We start from the raw sequence: 12,404 nt of genomic DNA, 5'->3' as shown, positions 1-12,404 counted from the left end.
GTATTCTTCACTTTCATAGATTATTTCTTCCACTGACTTTGTATTACTCACACATTTATTTTCTTCCTCCCCTCTTCCATCATTCCATACAAGCACCTGTATTTACTCAGGGTGAGCCAAGCACCGCTGCAGGGACTGGAGCTATCAGAGTGCACAAAACACAGTCCATGGAACCTTGCGCCATCCTTCAGCTTACCATTTTAACACAGTATCTGAAAGGGGTCCCTCAGGCACTTCTTAAAATACTCTATGTTCTTACTTGACTGCATGTGTATACAGCAGCGTTGCTTTCAGGCTGGTTTCAACTGTCATCATAAGCCTTTACTGTCACAGGTGCTGTGCTTGAGCACTGAGTGCACTGTATCTCCTCTACAATTAGGAAGAGGTCACGCAGAAACCGAGTCCAGGACACCTGCGCTATTCTGCTACACACATGCAGCTACAGCTACATATATCTTTGATACTTCTCAGTAGGAAACAGAATCAAGTCCAACTACAAATATTTGTTAATAGTATTTCCAGATTAGTACCTCATAATTACTAAATCTTTTTCAACTTGTGTTCCTAAAGTTATGAAAGTCTTACAATGAATCTAACCCTAAAATTAGTTTTGTTCTAGTATTTTTCTTAACAGTAGGGAAAAAAATCTCTCTAAGCTAAAAGAATATCAAAGTTAGCCTACAATCCAGATCAATAAAAGGGGCTCCCATAATTTCTAATGTTTTGGAACATTCAGAAAGCAGTGGAAGATGGCCCAAGTCCCTGAGCCCCTGCATCCCAGTGGGAGACCCAGAGGAAGCTCCTGGCTCCTGGCTTTGAAATGGTGCAGCTCTAGCCATTGCAACCATCTGAGGAGTGAACCAGTGGATGGAAGACCTCTCTCTCTCTGCCTCTGCCTCTCTTTAACTCTTTCAAGTAAAAACAAATAAAATCTTTAAGAAAAAAAAAAGTCTTCTAAGCCAAATTCTCTTGGGGGAGAATGTTTCAATCCAACATATATATATATATATATATATATATATATATATATATATATATTTTATAGGCAGAGTGGACAGTGAGAGAGAGAGACAGAGAGAAAGGTCTTCCTTTGCTGTTGGTTCACCCTCCAATGGCCGCAGCGGCCGGCGCACCGCGCTGATCCAATGGCAGGAGCTAGGTACTTATCCTGGTCTCCCATGGGGTACAGGGCCCAAGTACTTGGGCCATCCTCCACTGCACTCCCTGGCCACAGCAGAGAGCTGGCCTGGAAGAGGGGCAACCAGGACAGAATCCGGCACCCCGACCGGGACTAGAACCCACAATCCAACATATTTCTAAACAAGCTAAGAGGACACATTTTCTACTTGGCTATGAATATACCCCAAGCACTCTAGCACATAGATTCCTAAGTACCCTCATTTTCACACTTGTCCCTCTCTCCATCATTCCTGATGTCTACTTTTTCCATCCTTGCAAAAACAATGACCTAAAATAGCAATTGATGCTCGTACTGGATCCCTGAGAACAAGGAAATCGCTACTATCTGGCTTCCCTTGACAACATCAGAGCATCTCTAATTCATGCTGAGACAGCTAAGAGGTGCTGCTGGGTGGTGGCAGCAGTGGCCAGAGAAAGCCTTCTAACAATCCAAGGTTCAGTGTTCATAGTCCAGAGGAAGGACATGAACACAAATGAGCTTCTGGTTCATTTTTCTAAGAACAGAAAGATGTGGGGTTTCAGGATTCTCTGAAGAGGGAGACTTTCTGTCTCTCTGGCTGCAGAAACCCTCAACATTTCTTTTCTAATTTAAAAAATAATTTTATAAACAGATTCTTATATAAAGAAGCAGCTTATACACAGCACCCAATTACCAACAAGTTGGGCCCTGTCACTCTGCACTTGGAAAACAGAAGATAGGAAAAATAATCCCGCTTTGTTCTTCACTTTCTCCATCTATGCAGTCAATCTTTCAAGCAGAATTTCCACTCCTTTGCTGGCGTTTTTGTTTTTTTCCAACGTGGGAATCAGGCTTTTCAATCCAGCTCGGACTTTGCCTGCAACTTCTTGGTCGGAGCTCTGGAGAAGGCTGGAAAGGATTATGGCACCTCGATTGACACTGGCCCACGTCTTCAGGTTCTTAACACCAACATGCTCTACCAGTGCTTTTGCAAAGCAACCTTCTCTTCCACTTTCTCTCATCTTTCTGTCTTGCTCTATCAACCACTTCAGATCCAGATGTCCTGCAGGATGTTCCGCAACATGAAGCTCTCCGTCGCTGCCGCCAGGATGCAGGGGTGCTGCTGCCAGGGTGGCGATGGCAGCCATGGTGGGCTGGACGTCCCTGGTGGCAGATCCGAGAATGCTGGACACTAACACACACGCAGACTTATCTAGCACCAGCTCCTGGGCGTGTCCTTGCAGGTAGCTTAGCAAAGCTGGAGAAATGGACTCTAAGAGCTCACGTCGGCGGATCTCTGTATCTTTCTTACTGTGTGCATTTCCATCTCCTTTCTGTAGAACTTCGATGATTTCTCGTACTGTATGGGCAGGATCTCTGGGGCTTAGTAAATATAACAGGACCTTTCTTCCATATTTGTCATTTACAATGCTAGGCAAGGAACTGATAATCTCTGATATGATTATCTGTTTCACAAGCTTAGTATCGTCAATGCAATCAAATGCTGCCAGTAAAACCAAATGTGAGTATTGGCCATTAGCCACCTTCTCAACGTAAGATTTCATTGTTTGCACAATCACTTTCCTGTCCTTGGGCATTCCATGCCACAGACAGTGCATGGCCACTCTGGCGCCATCGTGTGTGTGTGCCAGGTAGATCACCGCTTCCCGGATAGCTTCAATCACTTCTGATCTGAGCTTTGGGGGTACATAGGTAAAAAAGTCCAAGAATACTTCATGCACCAACGAGTGCTTAATCACAGCTTCCTTTTGAGCCATTGGCGTTAGAATCTGTTTCAGTTCATCCATAATAAGCTCTAATTTTTCTGGCTGTACCTCTAACACTTTGTCCAGAGTTGGATGATCTGCTGACTTGTAAAGCTGAAACGTATTTCCATAGAGTTCCTCTGTGAGCATGTTCCTCTGCTCCAAGATGGCTTTGTCATTGTAGGCATACTCCACAATGGCTGACGCCTCTGCATGCTGCAGCATCTTGCGCACATGGCCTTTAAAACTTCTGATTATCTCCGCAACCTGTGGTTTACTTCCATACATAAGAAATTTCTTAACAATATTTCTGGAGTATTTGGCTTTACTTAATTCAACCAAATCACCTTGCAATTCTTCAAATGCCTGTCTTCTCTGTTCTTCATTGCCATACTGAATGTAACACTGGATCACACGAGTTGAATCATGTGCAAATGCAATAGTTTTAATTTTCCCTTGAATCAACTTCTGCAAGTCACTCATTAACTTTACTCTTTTGTCTTTGTCACAGTCTTTTCTTCTCGGGATCTCCCAAATCTACTTTGCCTGAACAACAATGTCATAGTTGGTTTTATCACTCAGTTGCCTGCTCTGCTTCAGTTCTTTCTTCTTCTTTTTGAAGTCATCCCATTTGGGTTTCTTGGCTGCTGATTCATCACTTTTATTGTCCGACTGGAATTTTCTCTTCTTGCTGAATTTATTTGCCGCCTGAAATTTGTTCTTCGATCCTTTGTCCCCTTGTTGCTTAGTCTTGAACTGCTTCACACCCTTTTTCCCAGGTTTTGTGGCACTCTTCTCAAAGTTCTTTGATGTGATTTTAGGTCCACCTTCCTTAGTAACTTTCCTTGGGAATGTCTTTGAAGAACCAGAATCGCTGTTTTTAGGAAATCTGCTTTTTTCTTGCGATGGCTTTGTATTCTTTCTTGTGAAATTTTTTTCCCCTTTACTTCCATTATAGCCAACTTCCACACGTGGGGCAAAGTCGGGCACCAGCAGCAGATCCAGAAACCCTCAACATTTCTTAAGAGATCCCCAATCATCTAGCATGAGTAGGAGTGAGGTCCCAGAACTAGCTAATATTTCTGAAAATGACTTTCCCCAATGGATATTTAACTTGAATGTTTTGCTTTAAAAACTGTAAGGCAATTCTGTGACCTGGTTTATTATTATACATAAAACCAAACAAATAATATTCTCCAAGATTAAAAAAATACCCTTTGAAACCAACTCAAATTTTACATGGCAGTAAGAAAGGTGCAGTGGTGTCCCTTAATACTAACAAGATCATAAAGAACATGTCCCAAAAGCAACTTAAATGACTGCGGGTGTTTAAACAGCACTTACCATTTTATACTTATGAGAACATTACCAAAGCATGTTTATGAGCTGAATGGAATGCAAAGGGTATGACTTTATGTTTAAAGTCCCCCCAGCAAACACTGAAGAATGATGAGACACTCTCCTCAAATTAACTCATCTCTTAGAGAGTCAGCATTAGGAGCTCCCTTCAATTTGTCCCATCCAGTCTCCCTACGCAATGAAAACACCAATCCTACTTCAAATGCCTGCAGTTTAGGACCTTACTTCATTAAACAGCTGCTGTGGAAGTTCCTTCTGAAACCAAAATCAAGTCTGCCTTCCCTCTAACTCAGTGATTCTCAGTTGTGATGATTTTGCCCACCCCACCCCTCGCCCCGGCAGTCTGTAAATGTTTACTGACATCTGTGGTTATTACAACTGGGGGCCCAGAGCAGAATACTTCTGGCATCTAGTGGATAGAAGCCAGGGATGCTATTAAATATCCTATGCTATGCACGGCAGCACCCAGTGCTCCCACCCCAACACCCCCCCTCCAACAAAGAATTACCTGGCCCCGAATGTCAAGGGTGCTGAGGCTGAGAAACCCTGCTCTAACTCCTGCTTGTTGATCCTAGGAAGGCTCTTTGGAGAAACGCAGCTCTTTTGTTTTTCATATGTGGTATATTAAGAAATATTTGAGGGGCCAGTGCTGTGGCATAGTGGGTTAAGCCACCATCTGCAGTGCTGGCATTCTGAGTGCCAGTTTGAGTCCTGGCTGCTCCACCTCTGATCCAGCTCCCTGCTAATGTGCCTGGGAAAGCAGCAGAAGATGGACCAAGTGTTTGGGACCCTGCACCCAAGTGGGAGACCTGGAAGAAGCTCCTGGCTCCTGTCTGGCCCAGCTCCAGTCGTTGTAGCCATTTGTTGAGTGAACTAGTAGATGGAAGATCTCTCTAACTCTGCCTTTCAAATAAATAAATAAATCTTTATTTAAAAACTACATTTGAAACTTCCTGTATTAACTACTGTCCCCAAAGTGCTGTGCTAAAACTATTCAAAACTCATTGGCTACAGTTGCTACTGGGAGCATGGTGCCCCAGGCAGTGCTTGCAGGAGCCTGTGGTACAATTTGCTCAGGGGAGCTGACCTTCAGGCTGCAGGCAGTGGATGGGGGCTCTCAGGATGCTGTTACTTCCCATTAATGCTTCTTGGACATCAGGAAATGAATTAAGACCTTGCCATGTCGGTCTCTGGTCTGAAATAGTTTCAGTCCTATCAGATTTACCTTTTCTTTAAATGTTTGCTCTGAAACCACCTACTCCTGACACCACGTATAAAGCAAAACCAAGCCCCCAAGTAAGGACTTGAGGATTTAACTGGAAATTGAGGTATGATCTGTAGTTGGAAAGAAAAAGACCCAGAATTATCCCAGAGAAATAAGTGGCCTAAGCAACTGGAAGGATGGGACTGTACCAGCTAAGATGAGGGAGAACGCAGGGCTGCACACCTCAGAACTGCTGTCCCACTGTCTTTCTGTTCCTCTTGAATTTATGACGAGAAGTCAGCAGTTTTTCAAATTGCTGCTCCTCTAAATGTGAAGAGAAAGCCCCACTAGAGATGAAAAACCAGTTTACCACCTGAAACAATGGGCTTTAATCTCAAGAAAAAAATATCCAAGCGTAAGTCTTTAAGGATGACTCGAGAAAAATGAAAAAGGTCATCAAATCCAACGGGTCTACCCTTTAAGGTTGATTAACTGCTCAAAAGAATTCCAAGATTTCCAAATACTTACGCATACAGTAAGAAAAGTGAGGTTCTGGGAAGTAAAATCTTCCAGGAATAGTGTTGGGAAAATGTGCGTACACTAAGGAAACAGGTTACAACATGAACAGTTCTCCGAGAAGTTGTGTAATGCAGTGGCTGTGACGTGAACATTCTGACTCTCTTTAGAAGAGGGGTGGAGAGGCAGACAAGCGATCCCAGGAGTGAAGAGCACCCTTGGGGTGAAGTCAGCACAGAACAGGTCAGCAATTGCTAAACACCAGCACCTCTCCCCAGCACAGTTACAGAGCAATGCGGGATCAAGGTGTGACTGATGAAGAAGGCTAAACTGAGCAGGAAAGGTGAAGATGGCTTGGTTTTATTCACTTTGAAGTGATAAATTTTGTATGCGGTGCGCACACACACACACACACACACACACCCGTATTCCTACGGGGTTAAACATAGAAATACACCATTCTGGAGGCCGGCACTGTGGTGCAGTGGGTTAAACCACTATGTGCAGTGCTGGCATCCCATATGGCCCAGATGTTCCACTTCTGACCCAGCTCCCTGCTAGTCTGTCTGGAAAGGCAGCAGAGGATGGCCCAAGCATGTGAACCTCTGCACCCACATGGGAGACCCAGAAGAAGCTTCTGGCTCCTGGCTTTGGCCTGGCCTAACCCTGTTCTGGGGTGTGAACCAGTAAATGGAAGCTCTCTAACTCTGACTTTCAAAAAAAGGAAAAGAAAAGAAACATACAATACTGGATGATGTCTGAAATATGTGACTTTGTCTAACACAAAGCATCTTCACAGAGTAGTATCCTGCTTATCATGGCTATGGAAAAACACGTCTGTGAGCCCGGCACTGTGGCAGAGTGGTTAAGCCTCTGCCTGCAGCGCTGGCATCCTACAGGGGCACCAATTCTAATCCAGCTGCGCCTCTTCCAATCCAGCTCTCTGCTGTGGCCTGGGAAGGCAGTAGAAGATGGTCCAAGTCCTTGGGCCCCTGCACCTGCATGGGAGACCTGGAAGAAGCTCCTGGCTTCAGAGTAGCACAGCTCCAGCCATTGCGGCCATCTGGGGGAAGTGAACCAGTGGATTAAAGACCTCTCTCTGTGTCTCTCCCTCTGTCTGTAACTCTACTTCTAAAGTAAAATAAATAAATAAAAGAGAGAGAGAGAACCTCTGAAATTTAAGATAAAAAAATGGAACCCCTCAAAACTGCAAAAATTAAAGGCAGGAGAGGATGAAGAAAATAAGGGTTGTTTCACACATGAAGAAGAAAGAAGGCCTACAGAGAACAGTGTAGAAGACATTTGATTCCTTGAACCAAAAGGCCGTCAGCAGAGGAACAAAGACTGGCCACACACCCATGGTGAGGAAAGACACACCAGTGACTCAGAAGGTGGTCTGGAACATATCCTCGGGAACATTAGCTAGAGCCACAGCCTGTGTCGTTCTTTCAGCCAGATTATGACACAGTACACTGAGGTAGTTCTACACTGACACCTGTGACATGCATACTTTACAATACGGCACAGGCTACTAGAGTCTGCCATAGCCCAAGGTTTCATGAAAGGACATTCCAAGAAGAAAAACTTTCTATTCCGTCTTCTGAGTAGCTTGAAAGAAAGACTAATACCCTATTGCTATAAAGAAAACAGAAAACAAGGGGAAGCGCTGTGGGGTAGCAGGCTGAGCCGCTGCCTGCAGCACCAGCATCCCATATGGCAGCAGCATCCTGGCTGCTCCTCTCCGATCCAGCTCTCTGCTGTGGCCTGAGAAAGCAGTAGAAGATGGCCCAAGTCCCTGGGCCCCTGCACTCACGTGGGAGACCTGGCTCCTGGCTTTGGATCAGACTGGCACAGGCTGTTGAGGCCACTTGGGGAGGGAACCAGCATACGGAAGACCTTTCTCTCTGTCTCTCCCTCTGTAGCTCAATCTCTCAAATAAATAAACTTTAAAAAAATAACAAAAAATATATATTTGACAACAAAATTGATGACAGAAATAGCATACAGGAACAGCATATCACACTGTGGCAGCTGTGATAACTTATTATAAGAAATAAGGATTATGATCAATCCAGAAAAAATTTTGGATTAAACTCTATTGTCAGTTATTTTATTTGTATCATTAAGAGATGTTATACATATTTTCTCTGCCACCTTGGTATTTGGTAACACACGTACTGAGATAGTCAGGCTTACAAAGATTTTTTTTTTGTTTTTCTAAGATTTATTTATTTATTTATTTATTTGAAAGACAGAATTAGAGAGTGAGAAGCAGAGACAGAAAAAGAGATCTTCCATCCACTGGTTCATTCCCCAAACAGCTGGGGCTGGGCCAGGACAAAACTAGGAGCTTCTTCCGTGCCTCCCACATGGGTATCAGGGGCCCAAGGACTTGGGCCATCTTCTGTTGCTTTCCCAGGAGCATCAGCAGAGAGTTGGATCAGAAGTGGAGCAGCTGGGACTGAAACTGGTGCCCATGTGGTATGCCAGCACTGCAGGAGGTGGCTAAACCTACTAGGCCACAGCACTGCCCTCATGATTTTCATTTTAAAGTTTCACATTTTAAAAAACTGCCAGGTTGTAGAGATTATTCTTAAAATGCTACACAAAGAGAAATTCAGGGCTGGTATTGTGGCTCAGTGGGTAACTGTGACACCAGCATCCCATATGGGTACCAGTTAGTGTCCTGGATTTCCAATCCAGCTCCCTGCTAATGACCTGGGGAAAGCACTGGAAGGTGGCCCAAGTGTCTGGGCCCCTGCCACCCATGTGGGAGACATGGATGAAGCTCCTGGCTACAGCCTGGCCAGCCTGGGCCATTGTGGCCTTCTGGGCTGTCAACCAGCTGATGGAAGATCTCTCTCTCTCTCTCTTTCTCTCTCCTTGTAACTCTTCTTTATTTTTTTAAGATTTATTTATTTATTTGAAAGTCAGAATTACACAGAGAGAGAAGAGGCAGAGAGAGAGAGAGAGAGAGAGGTCTTCCCTCCGATGGTTCATTCCCCAAATGGCCACAATGGCCAGAGCTGTGCCAATCCAAAGCCAGGAACCAGGAGCTTCTTCCAGGTCTCCCATGTGGGTGCAGGGGCTCAAGGACTTGGGCCATTTTCTATTGTTTTGCCAGGCCATAGCAGAGAGCTGGATTGGAAGCGGAGCAGCTGGTTCTCGAACCGGTGCCCATATGGGATGCCGGTGCTTCAGACCACAGCAGTAACCCATTGTGCCACAGCACCAGCCCCATAACTCTGACTTTCAAATAAATATTTTACAAAGAAAGAAAGAGGGGATGGCGCTGTAGCATAGAAGGTAAAGCTGCTGCTGTGTGGGTGCAAAGTGTTGAAATCTTTACTTAGTATAGAGTTGGTCTTCTGAATATAAAGATAATCAAAAATGAATCTTAATGAAGAATGGGATGGGAGAGGGAGTAGGAGATGGGATGGTTTGCGGGTGGGAGGGTGCTTATGGGGGGAAGAACCGCTGTAATTAAAAAGTTGTACTTTTGAAATTTATATTTATTAAATAAAAGTTTCCTATTACAAATAAATAAAATGACTAGCATATGTTATCAAAAAAAAGAACATTGCCTAAAAAAATCTATAAAAGCTTTGGGGATGTTTAAAAGATAAAGTACCAGATACTGTTTTTTATTGAGTACTAGTTAGACATTTTTCTCCTAATGTATAAAGGAGGCAATTCAGAGTAATAAACCTAGGTTCCACACAGAATTACGGAAATTATTTTGCCTAAATGTTTTTTCATCTTGAGAACCAAATCTCTATTTTAATACTATTGTTAGTCTTTTTTTTTTTTTTTTTAAGATTTATTTACTTTCTGTTCCCTCCCCTCCCTCAAGGTTCCCTGTGCATTGGGAGCAGGAAGCACTGGCACAGGGTGGAAGCTGGGGCCACGGTGAGTCACTCGCTGCTGCTGGTGGAGACGGTGTACTGGACCTGTGCTGGGGCCGCAGGAGGGGACAGACCGGCCACGGGGTGCTCGCCTGGCTCTGCTATGATTCCCTGGTGCTGGAAGCCCCTTTTGTCTACTTGTCTTTGGTAGGAAATGTTGCAGACCCTGACGTCTTGATTGGATCTTTATGGAAAGAATATGACAAAGTGGATAAAAGATGGCTTTATTTTGATCCAACCATTTGTCTTGGGAAATTCTGACTCTTGTCCTGGATGGGGATCTGGCATTGTTCCTCATCCATGCTACAGAGAAATATTACTGGCATCCCCTGCAGATCTCCCTGTGCATGCGCGAGCTGTACAGTGGCTGGATGACCTTCCTCACTCAGTGGCTGCTCGGAAGCCCCAACCTCAACACCAGCCATTGAATCCACTTTTGGGTCTATCTGGTATTCATTAACAGTGTGTGGACTGTTACTAGGGCAATCATGGGTAGAACTCAAGAGAATCCATCACAAAACCACCAATGTAGGGGAAAAGATTTGGTGAATTTGCAAAATCATAAACACTATTATATTAGTTTATGAGCTGGAATGGATCAAACCTTTTTGTTTGACTGAAACATTATACATTCCAGGCTTAACTTTTTTTTTTTTTTTTTTGCATTCTTATTCCTGAACAACCTGTTTCAGGTTTATTTATAAGGTGGCAAATTTTTGTTGTTTCCATTTTTATTTTTTAATCAAATGGCAATATAGGGAAAATTTTAATTTCTTAACATAACCTGTTTAAATGTACATTTTTACAGCTGTTTTTAATTGTTCCCCATGAATGAAACCAATTATCCTAGAATATGGTTTAGAGTGTTATATTTTTTATCCAAAATTTTTAAAAAATTTGAGAGGTAAAGTTACAGAAAAAGAGGAGAAACAGAAAGACAGATAGCCACCCACTGGTTCATTCCCCAAATGGCCACAACAACTGGGGCTGGGTCAGGCTGAAGCCAGGAGCAAGGAGCTTCTTTTACATGTCCTATGTGGGTGGCAGGCCCAGAGACTTCAGCCATCTCCCTCTGCCTTCTTAGGCACGTTAGCAGGGAGCTGGATCAGAAGTAGAGAAGCCAGGACTCAAGTCTGCACCCATATGGGATGCTGGCACTGAAGGCCGTAGTTTAATCAGATACACCAAAGCACCAGCCCCTATTAGTCCATTTTAGAGTTTATAAAACACTTAAATATATATATTTCCTAAATAAATTTTGCTTAATTACTAAATGACAGGCATGATTTTTGCCCTTTCTGAAAAGAGCAAGAAACTGAAGGTTAGATGGAGTACCACACTCCCTCTGGCCAACCTTTATCTCCAGCCAGCAGGGAGGACTCCTCCCTCCACCTGGGACATTCTTCCCTGACAAACCCCTTCCTTAACCCACCTAGCTATTACGTAGCCTTTCATTACATCTCTATTCAAACCACACTTCCTCCTTCAGCTGTGCCCAGCTTTCATTTTTCAGAAGATTTTTTATTGAGTGCTATCTAGAAACAAAGGACTCCACCAGGTGCTAGGGATACAGCAGCCAACAAGACAAGATGGAGTCTTGCCCTGTGGCTTAGCACCTCACTTTCAACAAGCTACATCAGTCAGTTCATCACAACAGAGGTAAATGCCACGCAGGCAAAGTGCTGAACCATCCATGAGGGACTCGGAGCCTGTCCTTGTATTCTCAAGGCTCTCCCACCTTGTAGATTGATCACACTGCATTGTAATTGGTTGTTTGTCTTTATTCTCCTTCTATGTACAGAATTTGTACATTGTCTTTATTCTCTTTCTATAAGTAGAATGTACAGACATTAACTAGGATGTATTTTTACTGCTTGATATAACACCCACTTAGTAAAAATAATTAGTTGAAGAATGAATGGTTAAATAACCAAATGAATTACCCAAACAACTAAGTTAATAAGCCAAGGTAAGACTTGAACTTAGGACTCCAATTTCCACATTTTTATCTCTATACAGTTTTACCAAGAAAGAGCAATAATTCTATTAAAATTTAATGCTAGCCTACTATACAAGTACAAATATTAAAAATTAACTTATACATACACATTATTTATAAACTATGCCTGCCTGTAAAATCTGTTTACCCACAAATATCTTAACACACAATTAACTGAAACAGATATAATAGTCAGTGACCCAGTATTCTTTGTTTATTCTGCCATCCTAACTTGGCTAATGATATCAAGATATGTTATACTGAACATGGAACTTTTCCTTAAATTCACAGAAATTACAAATATGATCTCCCAAGTGCTAACAAACCTAAGAAATCATATGAAAACAGTCTAGCTCAGTAAAGGGAATTAGCACCATCTAGTGAAAGAACGTGGCAAAACTCAAATAAAAAAAAGATTGCTTAACAGTGAAACAGACTGTATAAGAAAACAGAAAGCCGAAGGGGCAACACCTCTCATGATTATGCTTTATTAATT

The 12,404-nt window shown here is 43.1% G+C and overlaps 1 protein-coding gene and 2 pseudogenes across 8 annotated transcripts in view; 1 reads left to right on the top strand and 2 right to left on the bottom strand.

The window, feature by feature from the left end:
* APH1B (aph-1B gamma-secretase subunit) overlaps nt 1-12,404 on the bottom strand; it is a 45,387-nt gene that overhangs the window by 19,579 nt on the left and 13,404 nt on the right. The window lies entirely within an intron of this gene.
* Nucleotides 1,776-6,521, bottom strand: LOC100357658 (pumilio homolog 3 pseudogene; annotated as a pseudogene). The gene has a single exon (XR_016218229.1). The product of XR_016218229.1 is annotated as a pumilio homolog 3 pseudogene (transcript).
* Nucleotides 5,870-10,595, top strand: LOC149123142 (emopamil-binding protein-like pseudogene; annotated as a pseudogene).

The sequence above is a fragment of the Oryctolagus cuniculus genome, chromosome 12 (assembly GCF_051225735.1).
Source record: "Oryctolagus cuniculus isolate XC-2025 breed Fujian yellow rabbit chromosome 12, ASM5122573v1, whole genome shotgun sequence".
Taxonomy (NCBI): Eukaryota; Metazoa; Chordata; class Mammalia; order Lagomorpha; family Leporidae; genus Oryctolagus; species Oryctolagus cuniculus.
This window is presented reverse-complemented; position numbering and strand designations above follow the sequence as displayed.